This window comes from Myodes glareolus, chromosome 4 (assembly GCF_982192425.1).
Source record: "Myodes glareolus chromosome 4, mMyoGla1.1, whole genome shotgun sequence".
NCBI lineage: Eukaryota > Metazoa > Chordata > Mammalia > Rodentia > Cricetidae > Myodes > Myodes glareolus.
The window spans coordinates 32,162,347-32,184,316 of record NC_142029.1 but is presented as its reverse complement, the minus strand read 5'-3'; the positions used below and the strand labels follow the sequence as shown (position 1 = coordinate 32,184,316).

The window sequence follows — 21,970 nt, the reverse complement described above, 5'->3', positions numbered from 1 at the left end:
CCTTCTGTCCATCATTCTGATTGGAGCAGTGTAGGACTCAGGGAAGTCACCAACTGTCATAGTTTCCTTCCCTGTCACTGAGACAAAATACCCTGACAGAAGTAACTTGAGGGAGGGGGTTTTCAGTTCATAGTTCAAGGATGCAGTCCATTCCATGGTGGGGAAGTCAAGGCAGAAGTAGCCTGCAACAGTTGGTCATACTGCATCCATAATCAGGAAGCAGAGAGTGATGAATGCCAGTGCTCAGCCTACTTTCTCCTTTTTTCTCAATCCAGTTCTCCTGCCCACAGAATGGTGCCACCTACAAGTGAGAAGGTCTTGCCACCTCCTATGTCACAGTATGCCCAGAGGCCCATCTTCCAGGTGATTCTAGATCTCATCAAGTTGACAAGTTTACAAGTTTAAGCATCACACCTACCCTCCTACCTTCCCTCTGAACTGACATGGTGTTTCTCTGGCTTCCCCACATGGCGGGCACACCAGGGGACTCTCAGCATCTGAGGTTTGCTCAGACATCTAGACGAAGTTCCTCTCTCAAGCATCATGGTTGAAATATTTCATATGTCTTGTAGGACCTCAGCCAGCTCCCATGCTTCAGGAAAAAATGACTAGGTGACTGTATATTACATTCTATTCTAAATTTTATGCTAATTGAAGTAAAATTATACTGACTTGAAAGAGGCCAGCTCATTAACAGAGCCGTTAGGCCTAAGATGCTCAAGGCTATCAACACTGCTACTGCTTAAAAGACTCACAGCATTTTAGGCCAGTTTTATCTCCATTTTGATTCAGAGATGGCTTTATAGACACAGCCTAAGTCACTTTAACTATCAGTGTTTGTTTACTTGCTCTTAGTTTGCCCCATTAATTGGATGTCAACCAGACCAAATAGCTCCAGGTCACTTCAGACCTCCCCACCAAAGCTTACACTTCTGCAGCAAAGGACAGGAATGAACCTCTACTTCTTCACCATTTAACAACCAACTTCTGGAGGTCAGAAACTGACTTTGTGAGTCTGTGTCTTCCCTGTCTAGTGCTAGACATGGAGTCTTAACAGAAATATGAGGTGATTCCTCCTGCTGGCAAAACAACCTATAAGTTTCAAACTCATATGTAGTAAGGGGCTACTTGCTAGTTCTCAGTGGCTCAGTACCAAAATAGCCACAAAGAAACTGTATTAATTAAGTCACTGCTTGACCTATTAGCTCTAGTTTCTTATTGGCTAATTTTTAAATCTTAATTTAACCCATTTCCATTATTTTATATTTTGCCATGAAGCCCATGGCCTACCGGCAAGGTTCCAGCATATCTGTCTCCAGCAGTGACACCATGGCTTCTCCCTGACTCCGCCTTCTTCTTCCCAGCATTCAGGTTACTTTTCCCTGCCTAGCTAAGTTCTGCCCTGCTATAGGTCCAAAGCAGTTTCTTTATTCATTAATGGTAATCACAGCATACAGAGGGGAATCCCACATTACCCATGAAGCAAATGCAATATAAAGCACACAGGATAATGTAAGGGCCTGTTAGGATATTCACAAAGTAGCTAACTGCCAGAAAAATGTGACTACCTCATATTAACATGGCATGAGGGCTGGTCCTGATGAATGTGGTGGAAGTCAGGAGTACCACCATACTCCAGAACAAGAAAGTGATTTCTGGCTGGAAAAACTGCACAGGGACATCTGGGCCCACTGTGAGGCTGGGGGTGGGTTATCTAGATAGCAATAGGGAGAATTTGGTGATTTATTAAACAAGGGTAGATGAGGTTTGAATTTGCATAATAACTCTGGTGACTAAAAAGAACAGACTAGATAGGGAAGTCACTACACACAGAGCCAGCCAGCGAGAATGGAGGATTTGTTAAGAATCTGCTGTGGACCACATGGAAAAGAGTCACAATATTCTCACAGAACTACAGGACTAAAGAAATGACAGGGGGGGGTTGTGGGATATCCGATCACACAGTGGGAAGTTGTGTCTCTGTCCTTCCTTGCCTGCCTAAGGAACCTCTGGTTGGTTTAATAAAGAGCTGAATGGTCAACAGGTAGGCAGGAGAAGATAGGCAAGGCTTCTGGACACAAACAGGAACTCTGTAAAAGAATCTGTGAGAGAGACTTACCAGCCAGATGAGGAGGAAGTCAGAGGTAAGGAACTGAGGTAATGAGCCATGTGGCAGAACGTAGATTAATATAAACAGGTTAAGTTTTAAGAGTTAGTTGGGAACAAGATTAAGCTAAGGCCTAGCTTTCATAATTAATAAAAAGCCTCCGTGTTCTTATTTAGGAGCTGGCAGTCCACAGATAGCTCGGTTACAGAAGGGTGCTGAAGAGATGGTTCAGTCCTTAAGAGCGTTTACTGCTCTTGCAGAGGACCTAAGCTCAGTTTCCAGCACCCACATGGCAGCTCGCAATCACCTGTAACTACCGCTCCAGGGGATCTGGCATCCTCTTCTGAGATCTCAGGCACCAACACTCATGTGTACAGACACACAATAAAGGTTTAAATTTTTTTTAAGTAATCAGATTTCTCCCCCAAATGACTGTTGGATAGCATATCTTTTCTTTGGGCATGGTCCAGCAAGCGATGCTTGGCAAATATTCCTTGTTTTGATCTGATTTACAAGTAGTTTATCCCTTTGACTCAGCCACTAGGTGCTTTCTCAGTCTTAGTTGCTCAGTAATGTTTTATGCTTTTCCTCTGATGTAATCTCAAAATTGCCCATGTTACCATAATTTCCCTAATTCGGGCCCCAGTTGTCACGTGTATGAACTATTAGACCTTCCCAGTTCCCAGAAAGAGCCCAGACTTTGAAAATAGTCTGTCTTGGACAGTGTCCTGGTGGTGGGTTTGTTTAATGTCTCTTGGATTCTAGGACACTCTTAAATAAAGTCAATCAACTTTTCTTTTTAATTTATACATATATGTGTGTTTTGCCTTCTCATATGTCTGTGCATCAAGCCAGTCCAAATCCCAGCGATTAGGGGTAGATGACCTTCAGGCCCCATGCCTTCTAGAGTTGCCTGTGGTGGTTGGTAAGCGCTGCTGGAGGGAGAACCATTCTTTACTAAGAGTGTGGCAATGGGTAGGTTTTCCATGTGCCAATGAATGGCCCCATACCCATGAACATGTGGATTGCATTAACTGAACTATTGCCTGCAGAGGCCAGGAAAAGACATCAGACTCCTGGAACCGGAGTTACCGATGGTTGTGAACAGCCATGTAGTTGCTGGGAATCAAACCCAGGTCCTCTGGAAGAGCAGCCAGTGTACTTAACTGAAGAGCCATCTCTCTGGCCCTCAAACAACTTTTCTCCTCTCCTTTTATCTTTGAGACTTTCATAAATACATATGACAAAATATGATCATAACCCCCCAATTTTCCCCTCCAGCTTCCCCCACATCCTTCCCAACGTACTCCCCTCTCAACTTCATGTGTTCTTTTTAGTAACCAATTAAATTCATGCATGCTCATGAGTGAAGGGTCATTCACTGGAGCGTGGGAACCCTCCAAGTGGCCACACCATCAGTAAAAGTGGTTCTCCCCCGACAGCTCTCAACTGCTATTATCAACTGTAAGGGACAAAGCCTGGAGATCATCAACCCCATATGCCAGGACTTGGGCTAGCTTGATCTTGTTTTTGACCTCTTTAAGCCTGGTAGGGCCATGTGACAAAGTTCTGACCAAACAGGTTCTAACAGACTAATAAGAGGTGAGGAGGGGAAGTATGGGTTTCTGAGTAGCTTCGTTAAAGCTCATTTTTATTTTCAGCTAATAAGCAGTGATAGTATTTATCTGTCTGTACAATGTGCATTGCAACACATATCTACAGTGCATAGGATCTCAGAATGAGTGGCAAGCTTACAATTTCAGACATTTTCACACATTGCTATGTGTGGGACCATTTACAGTCTTCTCTGCTAGCTAATTTGAAATATTTGGTTTTGGCTAAATTTATCCTCCTGTGCTGGAGAACATGAGAAGTTATCTTCCTGTCCAACTCCACCTCTGCATCATTAGCCACCACCATCTTCTTGATGCCATTTCACCCACACCCTTCGCAGCTTCTGGTTCTCTCTGAAGCTTTTAGCTTCCACATGCAAGAGGGGGCAAGCAGGGTCTGTCTATCTGTACCTGACTGCTGCTTAAAATAATGTCTTTCTTTCGCATCCATATTGCTGTCAGTGGCATCATTTTTATAGTCAAATAATATTCTACTACATATATGGAATGTGTACACAAATATTCAAATGGTGTTCAATCAGCACTATTTACATTTTTTTAAAGAAGTTCCATTCTATTTTTCCTAGGGGTTGTCTTTGAATGCCCTGCTAGCATTTTCTCTGACTTCCTTCGCTGAGTATTAGTGTATTGAGTGAGTCACAAACATCTATTTTGAAACTGTGAAGGGGGAAAAGAGACAATCATGACTCTGGATTGATTTACTTGCAACTAACAAGCACCCTAGATTTCTTTTTGTGTGGGGAAGATCATTTTCTTCAATTTGTTATGGCTGTACCAGCATATTCTGTTATTTTCAGTCAAAAATCTTCCAAAATCATTTGTTCATGGCAGGGTCACTGGTGACCTCCAAGGTCAAAAATCCAGGGATTGATTTCTTAACATTTTTGTTTTGTGTGGGTCTGTGTGTATGTGTGGTATATATGTATTGTGGGAGTGTGCATGTACTACAACACATGCATAGAGGACTGCTTACAGGAGACAGTTCATACCTTCCTTCAGTCATGCGGTACCCAAGGGCCTTAGGTCATCACACTCGGTGACAAGTGCCTTTACCCCTTGGCATCATCTCACCAGTCCCAGAGGTAAACTTTTTGAAAACTCTGTTTTACTTTATTAAGCTTTTAGAATTCTTTGCCAAATCAGGATTTAGGGCTTAAACCAATGAGTTATTTAGTATTACTTCAGTGTTCTAAAATTTATTTTTTTTAACTGGATTCTCTCTCTCTCTCTCTCTCTCTCTCTCTCTCTCTCTCTCTCTCTCTCTCTCATAACAATGTCTATCTGTTGTTTGTTTTCTAAAATATGGGTCTTGTTGTCCAGGCTGGTCTCATACTCCTGGACGCAAGTGGTCCTCCCATCTGAGCCTTCAGGCGCTGGTCCTAGCAGGATGCACCACAGCATCCTCCTGCTGTGCATCTTTCTTGACTTTCTTGTTGCATACTGGTTTTCTTGCTTCAGAAAAAGGAAGATGGTCTTTGTCGTCATGACAAAGGGGTCAGTATACCCAATGGTCAATCCTTAGTGTTCATGCTAACTGACCCAACAGTGATATTTGGTGACTGAACTCTTCTCTTTAAATGCTTTCTTCCCTGGCTTCTAGAAGATTCTGCAGTTTCTAACTTACTGCTGTTCTCCATCTTCTGCAGTTGATCCTCCTTGTCTCTTTAATCTCAATGTTCAAATCCCCTAGAGCTCCTTTTCCCACCTAGAGCTTTGTCTCCAACCTCTATTCCCTCTATTCCATCTTGATAGCCCGCACCTCCATGCTAATGAATCTTAGACTAACACAGAACCATCCACCTTAGATCTCTGCTCAGATATCTGAGTGTTCAAATACCCAAAAACAATGCCTGAACTTCCTTCAATCTATGAAACATTCATTTCAAGAGGCCTTTCCAAATTCAGTTAAAGATTTTTTTTAATGTGTATGTGTGTGTGTGCACATGCACAGATGCCAGGAAAGAAAGAACATCGGATCTCCTGTATTTGAAGTTACAGGTAGTTGTGAACCACCATACGAATATTGGCAACAAAATTCAGATCCCCAGTAAAGAGCAGCTGGTGTTCTCAATTGCTGAACCATCTTTCCAGGCCCTCAGTTAAAGGTACTCTTTCCTGTTTGCTCAAACTCAAATCACTGGAGTCATCCTTAACTGGAATCCTCTAAATCCAACATCCAGTCTGTCAGAATACTCTATTGGATCTGTCTTCCGGACATCCCCAGAACTGGGTGGCTTCTCACCACCTCCTTTCCTACTTCCTCAGTCTGAGTCACTTTGATCTCTTCCCTGGTCTCAATCACCTCCTAACTAGGCCTGCTTATCTCCTACTGACTTCTCACAGCAAATAGGAAGCGCCTTCCCTGGTGCTGGGAATGGAATCCAGGGCCTCCTGCATTCTGAAGACCAGAATGACTCTTTTAAAGTCTACGACGCAGCCACACTCAGTCTCCCATCAGCTTCCCCATGCACTTCAGAATTGGGAAGAGATGAAAACTCCTGTATCATTTAAGTCACTGCACTTCCACTCCCCCCGTTGCTTATTTTCCTTAGCATTTTATTTTGATATTTTTCATATCAACTAAAAAAACTAACAGAAACATAATAGCCACCCACACTTTCTAAATTCAGACTCACGATTCTTAATATTTCACCATCTCCTTCCCCTCCCTTGGTATATATGTGGGTACACATGAATATACATTTTTGCTGATCCACTTGAGAGTCATCTGAAAAATCTTTTTTTAACTCATAAATAATTCAGCATCTCTCTCCTGTAAATAATGCATTCCTTATAACTATATTACAACTATCATGCCCCAGAAATGCTACCTAAGCACAACATGGTCATCTCATATACATCCATACATATTTACCCAGTCATCCAACAAGGTCATGAACATCATTTTTTGCAATAGTATTACCCACCACATGTTGTTTTAATGTTCCTCTTTTATGTCATTTTCATGACACATATCTTTTAAGAGGCCAAGTTGGCTGTTTTTGTTGTTTTTTTTTTGGGTTTTGGTTTTTTGTTTTGTTTTGTTTTGTTTTGTTTAGAATATCCCTAGTTTAAATTTGCTTCATTGTGTCCTCCTGGTTAGCACACTAAGTAGGTCACCTTTAGTTGCCTCTAACATTTTTCTAATTAACAAAGAAAACCTACCATAGCCCTTCTCTCCCATCCAAGCTTCTCATTCTCATCAGTCAAAAGCTACTTCCATCTGGGGAGCGGCCAGCACATAGCAGACACTAGAGTAGATGCTCCGTGGTCCGCTGGGGGACCAGAAAACAATTAGGCATATTGGTGCAGCTTGAGCTAAGTCGAGACTTTTTTTTGCTATTTTGTGACTGTTCTACAGAGCTTCACATAGAGATTACAGGCCACCGGGTTCTTCCATCTGCTGTCTAGTTTTTAATTGGAATTTTGAACGGTCCAATGTATAGGATAAAAACTAAATCTCTTTCTTTCTCTAAGCCTTCCTGAGTCACTTCCTTGGAAATGGTATTAGCAGATTCTCGTGTGTGTTCAAATGTTCTGTATCTACAAGCGTCTCACGCCCTGCTCTGCACCGCGGTTTCAGCAGCTGAGCTCCCAGTAGATCAGCACAAATGAACCTCTCTGTCTTTCTCTTTAACGGCAATATGGCATTATGTGATATAACGATTTGAACCAACCCCAGGATTCAAACTGGGGATCAACTATAACCTACTGAATTGATTCCTAATTGATGAGTTTTTGTCCTTGTATTAGAAACAGAACTACACCCTCACCCCTCATCAAAGAAGTTCCTTTTTTCAACCGAAGGAGATCGTTACAGAAATCCAAAGCTGGTCAGACTGCAGAGAGCGAATGACCAGGGGTGCCCAGCCCCAGCTAATCGACCTACAACCTAAGGCTCAGGGAACATCAAAGAAAACAGAACGGAAAAAGAGCTGGAGGGCCAAGATACCAGCTGCGGAGACAGCCTATTCTGTATATGAAAAGGAAGCTGCACCCATAAAAATCTGAACAATATGACCACCTAAATAAGACCTGCACAGTGACACCACCAGTGGACACCACCAGTAGACACACCATCATGGGTAGGGAAATCTCACACGGTCCCACCCCTAGGTGAAGAGCTGCAAGTAATTAGTTGCTGAAAGGAGAGAATGGATCTTCTCCAGAGATGTGCTCTTCAGTCTGTGGTGGTTTGAATAGGAATGGCCCCCATATGGTCATGCGTTTGAATGCTTGGCCATAGGGAGTCACACAACAAGATGCAACCTTGTTAGAATAGGTGTGACCTTGTTGGAGGAAGTGTGTCACCGTGGAGGCAGGTTTTAAGGTCTCATATATGCTCAAGTCACGCCCAGTGACACAGTTCACCTCCTGTTGCCTGCAGGTCAAGGCATAAGACTCGCAGCTCCTTCTCCAGTACCGTGTCTGCCAGCATGTTGCCATGCTCCCTGTCATGACAATGATGGACTAAACCTCTGAAACTGCAACCTCAGTTAAATGTTTCCTTTATAAAAGTTGCTGTGGTCATGTGTCTCTTCACAGCAGCTAATGAAGACACATTCCAATCCCATGTGCTCAGCCCTAATGTACATATGAACAGCCTTTGTGCACATATGAACAACATTAAATGGACTCATCGGGCTGTGTTTTTGTATACGCACGTGTGTATATGTAACACTAATAATTAAAGAAGAGGCTATGAATTTGAGGGGGTAGATGGGAACACAAAGAGGAGGAAGCAGGAGAGGGAATGAGGTAAATGTTGGAAATAATGTACTCGTATACTAAATTCTCAAAAAATAATTTAAAGTTTTAAAAGAAATTATAGGAAAAAAAGGAAACAGGGAAAGTACCACCTTTGAACGTCAGTTTACACACTGGCCTTTGGATAAGCGTCCCTGTGTGGATTGCCAGACAAAAGTACAGGAGGAAACACTCAGCTTTGCTGGCATCCGATTGCTCTCCAAAAGAATTGCACCCGTTCCTTGCTTATTCACAGTGATTGAGACTAATGATTTCTTTATATTCTAATACTCAATATTATTAAAAGTTAAATACTATCAATCTGGTAGGTACCCTTGTTCCAATTTCCAAGTCTTAACTGTGAATAATGTTATTTTTTTTTACTTTTTATAGCCCTTTTGTGTTTTTTTCTCTGTGAGCTGCCACCCTGTTCCTATGTCTGGGTTTCTACTGACTTATTGTGTTTTCCATTATTAAATCATCTGGCACCACTTTGGCTGAAATAACTGTTAAAGAAAATATGTCTTTTCTTTTATAAGAAAAATAGAAACTGTTTGAGAATTTAAGCTTTTTCCTGTGGGTTTATAAAGCCCGGGTTATAAAAAAAAGTCATATATTCTATTTTTACTATAGCATGAAAGGCCACAAAAGATACATCATAGATTTGCATTTATGGATTTGCCATTTCAAATTTGATAAATCTAACCAGAGTATGAAAAACTTCCAGCCCATATTTAATACTAAAGTTAATGCTCTGAAAGTTTCACTACTACTTTATTTCTTTATTCTTCGGGGAAGAAAAATCCTCTTCCTACAGTCTCTTGTAATTACTCTTTTTTTATTGGGTTCTCCAGTCTTGAACATAAAGAAGTCCTAAGCTTACGGTGACACTCTAAATTGAGTCTATCATATGGAGATATTGCTGAGTTGCTAAGCCAAGGTATAGATAGTGCCAGATCTCTTTCAGAATGTCTTCCAGCCACGTCTCGTCTGATAAGAACGCACATAGGTAGGCATGGTGGTTCACACCACCACCACTTGAGAGACTGAGGCAGGATTGGCAGTAGTGTGGGCCAGCCTGGGCTATCTAGTGAATTGGGGATTAGCCTGGAATACAGTGTGAGATGCTTTCTCAAGTCTTACTCTTCTACACTTTGAATAATCCTCACTTTATCCCCATTTGGCTTTCACTGTGTGCCAGTTAGAAGCTTCAGTGGGATGTGCCAAGGCCTGAACATATTTACCCTGAAATTCGAGTTACCAGCATGATAATCTCAGAAAGCTATTGTGAGAATGCCTCCCTCCTGAGTGAGATCAACATGCTTACAAAAGAGGCTTCATGGAGCATTCAGATGCCCTGTCCTAAAGCCCACAACCATCTCAGGCTCTAGAGAGAACCCCCACAAAAACTAGCACCTTGGTCTTGGACTTCCAAGACCCCGAAACTGAGAGAAAATAAATCTTGTGCTTTCTAAGTTACCTAGCCTTGAGCATGTTGTTCTGGCACCATCTGGAACACTTCACTGTATGTATGTCTGCTATCCTAGACTAGAAGCCCTTTGCAGCAAAGATGTGATCAACTCACACCCTTACTAGGGACTCGGTGGAGAATGTGGCTGCAGAAATCCTCAGCAAATACATTGCATAGACAAGGAAATGAATGAGGTTGCATTGACTATACACTTCTACCCATTAACATAAGGCCACGCCCACCCTTTCCTGCTCTTACTATGTTCCAGCATTCCCCCACAGATGGGGTCCCTCAGAGACAGAAAATAATCAGATGTTTCTGAATATAATCAAAGCAGGCCTCCAAAACCTAACTTCTCATTATTGAGTCTCCCCACTCAATGACCATTAAAACCAAATTACATCAGATCTAGGCTAAAATACTTGAACAGCCCTGTTAGATGAGTGTGGTTTTCTTCATCCCCAAAGACGAAATTTATTATACAAAAACATAAATACACAGCTAAACTGTAAGCTCTCAGAAACTAGTCAAGGACAACCTCTGGTCAAAAGGGCATCAGCGTGCAGTCCGGCACTGGGAGGGAAGCCTCTGAAAGTTCCTGAAGCAGCCTGCATTTATTCCCGGGTCCAGCTATCTCTGGTAGATTCTACAACTGTATGGGAAAATGGTTCCTCTCAGGGCTGGAGAGATGGCCCAGTGGTTAAGAGTTCTTGTCCTCGCAGAGACCTGGGTCTGTTTCTAGAACCCAGATGGAGGTTCAACTTCTATAACTCAAGTTCCAGGGGATCCAATACCCTCTTCTGACCTCATTGGGCACAGTGTGTGTGTGTGTGTGTGTGTGTGTGTGTACTCACACACACACACACACACATATACATAAAAAATAAGTTTTTGCTCAATTCTAAACTGAAATCTTCTCAAGACAATGATCAGACTGACAGCTTGTTGGACCCGGCAGGAAATGTCATCGAGTGACCAGCACTTAAGAGACTTGAGGAATCACGACACTCATGACACTCCTTACTGGGAAGCAGCATGGGGTCCTAGGGTATCACAGATGGAAAATAGCATATCAAAACACAGACCAAAGTGAATTCCAGAGAGGCCCAGCTTGCACTGGATGGAAGAGCAGGAGTTTACGAAACAAATAGCAAGGGTCTGTCACTTGTTCCCAAAGCCAGGGGTGAACGCAAAGTCAACAGCTGAGACTCCTGACACAGCCAAGGCCTTGAGGTTGCAGGACTGGGATCGCAAGGTCTCTCTGGGAGGAACCATGGCCATAGAGGGTTTTCTATCACAGCTTGTTATACTAATGGACCTAAAGATGATACTAAACTAACTGACGAAAATTCTTGCTACTTACAGGAGTTACTCTGCTTGTGTGAGTCATGTAACCACAGGAAGTAAACAACCTGGAAGGCTCCATCTTTATCTATGCAAATTAGGTTCTATTGGCTGAAAATTAAGATAATTAGTTTATACAGAATCTGGAGGACACAGAGTCAGAGACAATTTCTGTCCTACAGGAAAAAAATGGGACTTCACAAAGGTGATTAAAGACCTTGAATAGAGAGAGTATCCGGCATTATTCACACCCCTGTCATCACAAGGGCCTTTCCTGGAAGAAGGGTAGGGCCCAGAGGATGGCTCGGCTGGCAAAAGCTCTTGCCATCAAGCTCAACTCAAGTTTGATCCTTAGGACCCACATGGTGGAAAGAGAAAATAGGTTTCCTCAAGCTGTACTCTGACAACAGCTTCACCACACACATACACAGACACACTGAAGAACCTAAGTTCCTCCATTTTGTCCTCTGCTTCCATCTGTGTCTTGTGTAAGCTATTTCCTATAGAACATTCCAGTCCTCAGAAATGGCTAGGGGCAAAAAGTAACAGGGTAGCCATCTGGAAAGTACAGACAACAGCAGAATGTCCCCACCCAAAGGTCAGCCTATAAGAAAACTTGACAAGCAACAGGTGAGGTTCAAAAATAAATTTCTGTAAAGTCCCTAGATACAAGCCAATCAGAATCGAACCCATCACCCCACACCCTGTTAAGGTAACTTTTCTGGGTTTTGCCTTTAAATAATGCCCTCTAGAAAGGCGGAGTCCCTCCTCTTGTCACTGCTGCACCAATTACTTTGATGAGGTTCCTGAGGGCTTGTATTGTCCACACAGTAAGCCTTGCTTTTGCATTTTTGTAAGTTGGTCTCCCTGGTGGTCTTTGGGGTCTCCAAGGACCGGGCATAACATTTGGGGGCTCATCCCAGATTCCCAGAGGCCTCCATAGGGAACCCTGATCCCAAAGGTTTATTCTGATCAACCGCAAGTAAGCCTATCTGTGTTCAAAGCCTTGTCTGTCTTACTTTCATTTTTGTCGGAATATATTAAATTTATAGCCCATAAAAAAAAATCAAGATGGGGGTTTCATAGACCGCTCAGCCATCCAGCCCATTTGTTGTTCATCCAGAGGTCCAGAGTTCAGTTCCCAGCACCACATTGAGCAGCTTGCATACTATGCACGTTAAAAGGGGCCTGCCTAGGATGTCTTTAATAATGGCAGACAATCTTTCCTCTACAACGATCTGTGGGATTAAGAGAGCCTGGAGGACTAAGACACATTCCTCCTTTGATCGCATTCATTTCCAAGGCACCACCTCTGTCTGCTCTATGACTAGTGTCTCTAACAGGAAAAGTTAAATGCTGCTAATAAGACTACTCACTAAAGATGCGGAAATTGCTACATATATAGTTGTTAATAAAGCTTGATTGGGGTGGTCGTCATTTGTTTGTGTGTGTGTTTGTTTTTCAGTAGTGGGGACTGAACCCAGGGTGTTCTGGTAGGCAAGAATTCAGATTTACAGCGCCAACCTGAGTTTTATTTTTTTTATTTTGGTACAAGGTCTTATTAAGCTGCCCTGGCTGGACTTGAACTTGGGATTCCCGTACCCCAGCCTCTCAAGTCGCTGAAATGATAGGTCTATACCATCAAAAAAAGCTAGAAGGACTGTGTGGTGGTTTGCATGAGGATGTCTCCCAAAGGCTTATCTAGTTGAATACTTGACCCCCACTTGGTAGTACTATTTGGGGAGGGTTAGAAGGTGTGGCCTTGTTGGGGGAAGTGTCACTGAAGGAAGGTTTGAGAGTTCCCTCTGCTTTGTGTTCCTGGCTGAGAAAGCAGCTCTCAGCCTTCAGCATCTTGTTCCAGCTGCTGTAGAGGGCCCGAGCTCACACAGACACTAAAGAAACCAGAATTGTTAAACTTGCAGGCTTTTTTCTTCAACAGAAGAAATTGACACCTGTTTTCCACCCAGAGGCTGGGAATGAATGTGCTAGCGCCTGATAATATTTGCTATTTTGTAAAGCCAGAACTCAATGAATCCCCCAGAATCCTGAGCATTGTTTCTCAGCTAATAGAGCCCATCCTCATGAAAGAGGTCCCCTGTGCTTTGCAAATAAGTTTGCTTTTATGCTTGTTACAAACCCTTCCTCCCTAGGCCCCTGACCAGCGCGTTGTTTATCAGTCAATACAGCTCCTCCTTGTGGGAAAGGTTACCAGTGCTTTGCTAAAGAGATGCTCTTTGAATGGGGAGAGAGAAGGGAGAAGGGGAGGATTCAGGAGAGCTTGGGGGAATGGGATGGGTGGGATGGAGCAAGGGTGGATATGGGAGCAGGGAAGTAAATATTTTAATTAAGGGAACTATTTTAGGGTTTGCAAGAGACTTGACTCTAGAGGGGTTCCCAGGTCCAAGGAGTGGTCCCCAGATTGTTCCTTGGGCAGCAGAGGAGAGGGTGCCTGAACTAGCCTTGTCCCATAGCCACACTGATGAATATCTTGCATATCACCATAGAACCTTCATCTGGCGATGGATGGAGATAGAAACAGAAACCCATATTGGAGCACTGGACTGAGCTCCCAAAGTCCAAATGAGGAGCAGAAGGAGGGAGAACATGAGCAAGGAAGTCAGGACCACGAGGGGGGCGTCCACCCACTGAGACGGTGGGACTGATCTAATGGGAGCTCACCAAAGCCAGCTGGACTAGGAGTGATGGAACATGTGATCAAACTGAACCCTCTGAATGTGGCTGTCAATGAAGGCTTACTGAGAATCCAAGGACAATGGCATTGGGTTTTGATTCTACTGCATGGACTGACTTTGTGGGAGCCTGGTTTGTTTGGATGCTCACCTTTCTAGACCTGGATGGAGGGGGGAGAACCTTGGACTTCCCACGGGACAGGGAACCCTGACTGCTCTTAGGACTAGAGAGGGAAGGGGAGGTGGGGGGGGGGGAGGGAGGCAGGGAGGAGGTGGAAATTTTTAATAAATAAATAAATAAATAAATTTTAAAAGAGAGAGAGACGCTCTCTGCAAAGGAGTTTCTGGTGTAGCCGTGCCTAAAGCTTTGTTGTGATGATTGCCACAAGGAAACTTTCCCCCAAAGTTTTACTGTGTTTATATAAGAAAAAAAAGTGGTTGGCTTCAGGTGGGTGGGTGGATAATGGGTGGATGATGCATGATGGATGGATAGATGGATGAGTGAATGATGGATGGATGAGTGAATGATGGATGGATGGATGATGGATAGATGGATGGATTCTTCTCTATAGAATGAAATCAGCTTAGCCCACTTGGAAGTTTTGACCCAGCACCAGCTAAACCAAGCTGACCCAAGTGTCATTCTTACCTCACCCAAATAATTTCCCTGCTGGTCATGATGCTTGCCGGGACCCCCACAACTACCATGCCTATCACTTGCTGCCATCTGTCCCCACCATCATGGACGCTAACCTTCCAGAACTGTAAGACTAAATAAACCCTTCTAAGAGCCATCTCGGTTATTGTGCTTTATCACAGAAATAGAAAATATATCTAGTACAGTTTATTTTAAATTTTACAGCACTACTTCTGCTACACAAAAGATTAAACCTCACTTCTCTGAACATTTTATTGGTCCTGAAAAAGGAAATGCTAGACAAAGCAGGTTTATAAGGAACCAGAGTGGGGTGCGAATAGACCATGACTCAGAATAAACAGAAATCTGCATATCTGCTAAGGACACTATAGAGTTACTAACTGGAAGAAGAAGCCAAACTTGATCAAACGAAAGCCGGTGTTCTACAATCACCTTGAGATTCTGGTCACTTTTGAGTTCTAATACAGGCATACAAACAGTAGCAGACAAATTTCAATCAAGTAAAAAGAGATTAAGGGTAGAAATGCATGCTCAACCCAGTTTCTTCCTTCCTACACCACAGGGCATAACTTCATCCCATCTGGTGATTATTAGGGGAGAAAGCTACCATCTGCCATTTCTGCTAATACAGGGAAGCGGGGCAGAGCTCTTGCCACCCTGTAAGCCTGTGGAGTTTCACAATGCCTGTTTACATGCCTGAGGAGCCAGCTGCTAAGACAGAATCCCCAGTGTGTGTGTGTGTGTGTGTGTGTGTGTGTGTGTGTGTGTGTGTGTGATACATTCAACACCAATGAAAGGCATCCCTTCCTTAAAATGTCCTCAGTGATGCAGGAGGCTGTGTAGAACACACCTCACAGCAAGCCCCCTCCCATCCTGCCTGACTCAGAGCCAAGATTCTGTTAGAGACATCCTGGAGTGACGAAAACTGTGTGGCAGTCAGAAAGATAGGCCACAAAATGGACACAAATAGAACTCGATTAAAAGACCCTGACCCTCCTTCTTGTCTATATCCCTACCCAGAAGAACAGAAGTTACTTTATCCTAAGTGATGCTCTATAAACTCTTGGGGAGGAATTTCTATAGAATCAGGTGTTTCCTTGAGACTTTAAGAAATGCATTTCCTTATGCTTAAGAAGACACAAGAGGGAGCCAGGTGGTGGTGGCACATCTTTTAATCCCAGCACTTTGCTGGAAGCAGAGGCAGGCAGATCTCTGTGAATTCAAGATCAGCCTGGTCAACAGAGAGTTCCAGGACACTCAAGGCTACACCAAAAAAAAAAAAAACCCTCTCTCAAAAAAGAAAGGGGGGGGGGAAGGAAGGAAGGAAGGAAGGAAGGAAGGAAGGAAGGAAGGAAGGAAGGAAGGAAGGAAGGAAGGAAAAGAAAAGAAAAAACATGGGAGGCTTAAGAATACCGGCTGCTCTTGCAGAGGACCAAAGTTCAGTTCCCAGCACCCACATGGTAGCTCACAACCATCTGTAACTCCAGCCCCAGGTCTGATGTCTTCTTCTGGCCTGTGAGCACCAGGCACATACATGGTACACAGACATACAATCATGCAAACACCCATACACAGAAATTAGCAAAAAATAAAATAAAATTTTAAAAATAATGAAGAATAAGAAGAGGTCATGAAATTATTCATTAGGAGCCTTACCTGAGATCCAGATTTGAAATAATTCTAGAAACAAATGGGGCAGTAATTAGGAGAGGAAATGGGAAGCAGACATTTTCCCCAATTTATCAGACCTATCAGTGTCTCAAGTAATTTAACATAATAATGCCATACATAACTTTGTAAGTGAGATATAAAGGAAATACAAAAAGAAAACAAAGTACTTTTACTAAGTGTAAAAAAATAGTGTTTTATATGTAATATAGATGCATGGATGGATAGATGATGGATGGGTGGATTCTTCTCTATATAATGAAATCAGCTTAGGCCACTTCTGACTCAACTTTCTCCATGTAAGTTGCACATCCTAAAGAAGCAACACTAACCTTTTTTAAATCCCTACCCGGTGTACCTACCTTCTTCTTTTCTTTTAATATGTATAAGTATTCTGCCTGCATGTGTATCTGTGTGCCATTGTATGTCTGGTGCCTGAGGAAGCCAGAAGAGGACATGTGATCCCCTGAAAATGGAGTTACAGGTGGTTGTAAGCCTCCATGTGGATGCTTGAAACCAAACCTAGGTTTTCTGGAAGAGCAGCCTGTGCCCTTAACCACTAAGACACCTTGCCTGCCCTGGCTATATTCTTAAAGCATCACTGCCACTGGTACAATACCATACAAAGTTCACTGGAATGTGATTCTGAATAATTCTCAGTTGTTAAAGTAATTGTACATTTTTTGGCCACATTATTTAGCTTTTGTGTGCCTTGGTTTCTTTATCTATCAAAGAATTACTCCTGCTTGCCTCAGTCAGTCTCACAAGATTTCCATGTATGTGGATAAAGCATGCATAAACAAACGTGTATACAAGCCACCTATAATAAGCTTTTACCAATCAATACAGAACAAGAAAACTTCTTGTCCCAAACCTGACTACCTGAGTTTGATCCCCAGGATCCACATGGTAAAACAAAAAAAGAAATGCCTCCCCCAAGTTGTCCTCTAAACTCCACAGTTGAACACACATGCACAAGCACGCACACATGCGCGCACACACACACACACATGCATGCATTCACACACTCACACACAACTTTAAATTGTGAAACATGTTCAATACTGTTTGCTATCAGGGAAATATTTGCAAATTAAAACAATATTATGATTTCATCTGACCCCAGTCAAGTGGCTGTCATTAAGAAAACAAACAAGAAATGCTGGTGAAGAAGCAGGGGTGGAAAGGAACCCCCACATCCTGCTGGTGGAAATGTAAATTAGTCCAACCACCGTGGAAAGCTGTGTGGCGCCTCCTCAGAAGACTGAGAAGAGAGCTATCATATAGCCCAGCTGTGTTACTCCAGGGCACATACCCAGGAGATTCTAAGACACAGCTACTTCATTGCAGCACTATTTACAGGAGCCAAGCTAGGAGCACAAACAAGGTGTCTGTCAACAGATGAATGAATAGAGAAAGAAAATGCAGTGTGCAGGCACAGTGGAATTTTACTCAGCCTCAAGAATGAAATTGTGTGGTTTGCAGAAAAAAACAAACAAACAAATGGAGATTACCATATGCAGAAAAATAAATTGACTCAGAGAGACAAATACCACACAGATTTTATATTGACACATAAAGTCACTTGTGGGTACAGGGCATGAGCTGAGAAGTCAACCAACCTGTGGAATGACAGGAACTTGAAACAGGAAAAAATGGAGGGTAGATGCTCACAGTCGAAGGACACAATAGACATATGTGGGAATAAGCCTTTGTGAAACCCGTCACTGCGCAATGTATATTATTATACCAAAAAAAAAAAAAAACCTGATTAAAAATACCCATTTTCCGAAGACCCAGAGCTTCAAGAACTATAGCAGAACTATTATACAAAAGGCATCAAAGAAATCACCTTTCTAAAAAAAAAAATAATAACATGAGAAATGGGTGCACATAAAACAAAATTAGAGGTAACATAAGTAACAACTATTAGGTAAATCTAAGGAATTACTCATTATTAATTAAATTTCCTTGGAAGATAGCCAACTGCATAAGGAAAACTGTACAAAAGTAAAGTATAAGTAATATTAGGAAAAAGGACAATTTGAAGTATATTTTTGTGAAGTTCTGATATCTAAAATTGAATATTGTATGAAGGTGAAACACAAAAAACTAAAGCCATGTATTATAAACCCTAAAACAACCACTACAATAAAACTGCAAAACCCTCAGCTAAAAGGACAAAAAGGACAATAAACTATAACTATAAAAATAAAATGTTAGGGGGCTGGAGAGGTGACTCGGTGGTTAAGAGTACTGGCTGCCTCGTGAGGACCCATGTTTAATTTCTAGCACTATAGGCCAAAAATAAACTTAAAGTGGCATTAGAAAATAATTTAACTTTAATAAAAATGAAAATGCTACTTATTAAAATGTACAGGATCCAGCAGAAGGCAACACTGAGTGGGGATTTCCTTGTAGCCAGGGCCAGAACACAGGGGTCTTAACACATTATCATAGCTTTTTCCTGAAGAGATTGTGAAAGGAAGTAATTAAACTTCAACTAAGTAGGAAAAAAAGCTATCGGAAAAGAAATCAACGAAATGTAAAGTATAAATATCACAGAGAAAAATCAGTGAAATCAAAGCTGGTTCTCGGCTCAAATCAACCAAACTGGTCAAGTTCTAGTTAGAATGCCCCAAAGAGGAAGGCTACATTGCTGAGATCAGAATAGAAGATGGGCAACCACTACTGATCCCATAGTGACCAAGAGTAGACTAGAATACAGTGACGTAAATAGCTCCTGAAGGCCATTTCTTTCTTAAGTTGTCTGTGACTGTTTGTCTTTTTCAAAGAATTTGTCCCTGTAACGCCACATTGTAAATGGACCTGACTGCCCTTAGGGACGAAGAGGGAGGAGGAGAGGGAGTGGGGGGAGTGGGAGGGTGTTGGGAAGAGGGGCGTAAATGGAAACTTTTATAATTTAATAAAATTACTTTCAAAAAAAAAAAAGAAAGGAATGGCCTGAAGAATCTTATATGAAAGAAAATGAGGGCCGGAGTTACAACTCAGTGGGAGGGTACTTGCCCAGTGTAAGTGTAGACCTGGGTTCAAGTTACAGCTATGGTGGGAAGATGGCAGCGTGTCCGTCTGGAAGGATGCAAGCTGCGTGTGTTGGGGCTGCTTCTCAGACAGATCTCCATCGTAAGGTCAACCTCACTGACCACTGAGCTTTCGTACCTGGAGTCAGTACAGTGAAGATCCCAGCCTCAGAGGGCGACAGCGCGATCGATGTCAGGATCGATGTCAGGGATTTGGTTATGTGGCATCACCTCTCGTGCTGGGTGCCTGTGCTTCCCCGAACTGTCTCAATGGTCTCTCTGGCCACCTAAGTCTGTTCTGACTTTGAGAATTGTCACACTTTAGGGGGCTCCTGAGGCTCCACCCCCAATCTCTTCGTAAGGCTCATTCCTGGATATTGTTGGGCTTCAACTTGACAACATACTGCCTTTCGAGGTCCTTAAGACAGTCCTTGTCATGCTCCGCCCAGAAGACAGTACATGGCGCTGAGAGGGCAGACAGCCATCTTGTGTAGCTTAGATGAGGCGATCACGGTAGAAGGATAAGTGGGCAGGGGAAGGACTCCGCAGCGTGGCACCTGGCGTTGTCCTTAACATCTTTCTCAGCTAGAGGAAGTCCTCCAGGACCTTGGCAGAGTCGAAACAGATAGAGGCCAGCTGGGAAAGAAGGCTGGAGCCTGTTCAAGGCCAATTACCTGACTCCAGGGCCGGCTGTTTGTGCCTGTGTGCCTCCCCACGTACTTGACAGCTTATGCTCGCCCCTCAGAGGGTTACATCCGTGTGAAATCCTCCATGGGTGCCCTCGGTCACCATCCTGTGCAACATATCTCGGTCCTGCAGGGGGCTCTGAGCTGCCAGGTAACTGTTACAGTGGACCAGCCTGGTGGTTACTGGGTGGCCTCGTGCTCCTTGGAACCTGGCGGTGGTCCCCAGCTGTATCACAGAACTCTGATCTCTTAGGTCATAAAGGTTTAGAGGTGGGGGAGGGGTGACAGACAGCAGAAATCAAACCACAGCCCCTCCCACAGCCTCCATCCCTGCAAATTTCAATCTCCAGCATCCCAAATTTTCTGGATCCCACTCAAAATGTTACAAGGTGGCTTTTTGCAATGTTTCCATCTCCTCAACCTATCAGGAAGACCTTCACCTACAAGGTGCCCTTGAACCCAGACGTCTGCTGCTTCCTGAACAGAGCCGGGGACTATCAAACCATCGGGCTCCTCTCACAGGTTTCGTGGTTTTCCAGGAACTGCCTCTTTCAGGATTCCTCTGTGGGCAGCTCCCACTTTCCTCCATGGTAAGTTCCTGCTGGGCATCAACCCACACAAGAAACCTAAGTTTCTCTTCTACCTATTTAGATACCTAGATTTGGGATAACTTTTTTTAAATGTTTATTCCATTATCTTCAATATAGGGTGTTAAACAAATGTTAAATTCATTATTAATGTATCAAATGTAGGGGACTGGAGAGATGGCTCAGAGGTAAAGAGCACATGCTACTCTTCCAGAGGACTTGAGTTTGATGCCCAGCACCCACACAGCATCTCAGAACCATCTTAAACTCCAGTTCCAAGGAATTCAGCTCCCTTTCCGGGTCTCTGTGTGATGGAGGAGGGTTATCTGTCATTGTGTTATTTTCATTGGTCAATAAAGAGACTGCCTTGGCCCCTTGATAGGACAGAAAATTAGGTAGGCGGAGAAAACAGAACAGAATGCTGGGAAGAGGGCTATGAGGCAGACGCCATGGAGCCAGTCACCAGGTCAGACATGCTGAATCTTTCCCGGTAAGCCACACCTTGTGGTGCTATACAGATTATTAGAAATGGGTTAATCAAGATGTGAGAGTTAGCCAGTAACTAACTCTCTAGAGATAATGGGCCAGGCAGTATTTAAATGAATACAGCTTATGTGTTATTATTTCTGGGGCTAAGCTAGCCGTGCAGGAGCTGGGCAGGATGAAATGCAGGCCTGCCCGCAGCCCCTCACTACATCTGTGGGCACCAGGCACATGTACAATGCATATGTATACATGTAGACAAACATTCATACGTGTAAAATAAAAATAATAGCGTATTTTAAAAAGAAATACACTTAATATATGCTTGGACAATTGGTTGATCAATCACATCAAATTGAGTCATTATATAAAGGCATTAGTCCTCTGTTACTATAATTTCACAGCAGATTTTTACCTGAGTTCTGTGTGCCTGAGGAGCAGGGATAAACAATGAAATGCATCGCGCGCACACACGCACACACACACACACACACACACACAGTGTTCTAAAAAGAGCTTACTGTTGATAAAAAATGAAAAGACTCACTCTCGCGGCTCAACATAAAACTCTGAACCTACTCAAAACACTATGAGGTGGTTTTTGGAATGTTTTTCAGAACTGCTTTGATTTTTGTTGTTCTTATTTTATTAGAGATTTATTTTTGTTTTATGTGTATGAGTGTTTTGCCTGCATGTCTGTCTGTGTACCACATGTATGCAGTGCTCACAGAGGTAGAAGAGAATGCCAGATCCCCTGAAACTGGAGTGAAAGCCACCATGTGGGTGCTGGGAACAGAACATAGGTCCCCTGGAAGAGCAGCCGGTGCTCTTAACTGTGGAACCATCCCTCCAGCC

At 43.0% G+C, this 21,970-nt stretch overlaps 1 long non-coding RNA gene across 1 annotated transcript in view; it reads right to left on the bottom strand.

The window, feature by feature from the left end:
* LOC125393367 (uncharacterized) overlaps positions 1-20,223 on the bottom strand; it is a 228,200-nt gene extending 207,977 nt beyond the window's left edge. Inside the window, exon 1 of the long non-coding RNA XR_015001789.2 lies at positions 19,499-20,223. This is a non-coding gene — a long non-coding RNA (uncharacterized LOC125393367). The remainder of the gene's footprint in view (positions 1-19,498) is intronic.
* Between the last annotated feature and the right edge of the window lie 1,747 nt (positions 20,224-21,970).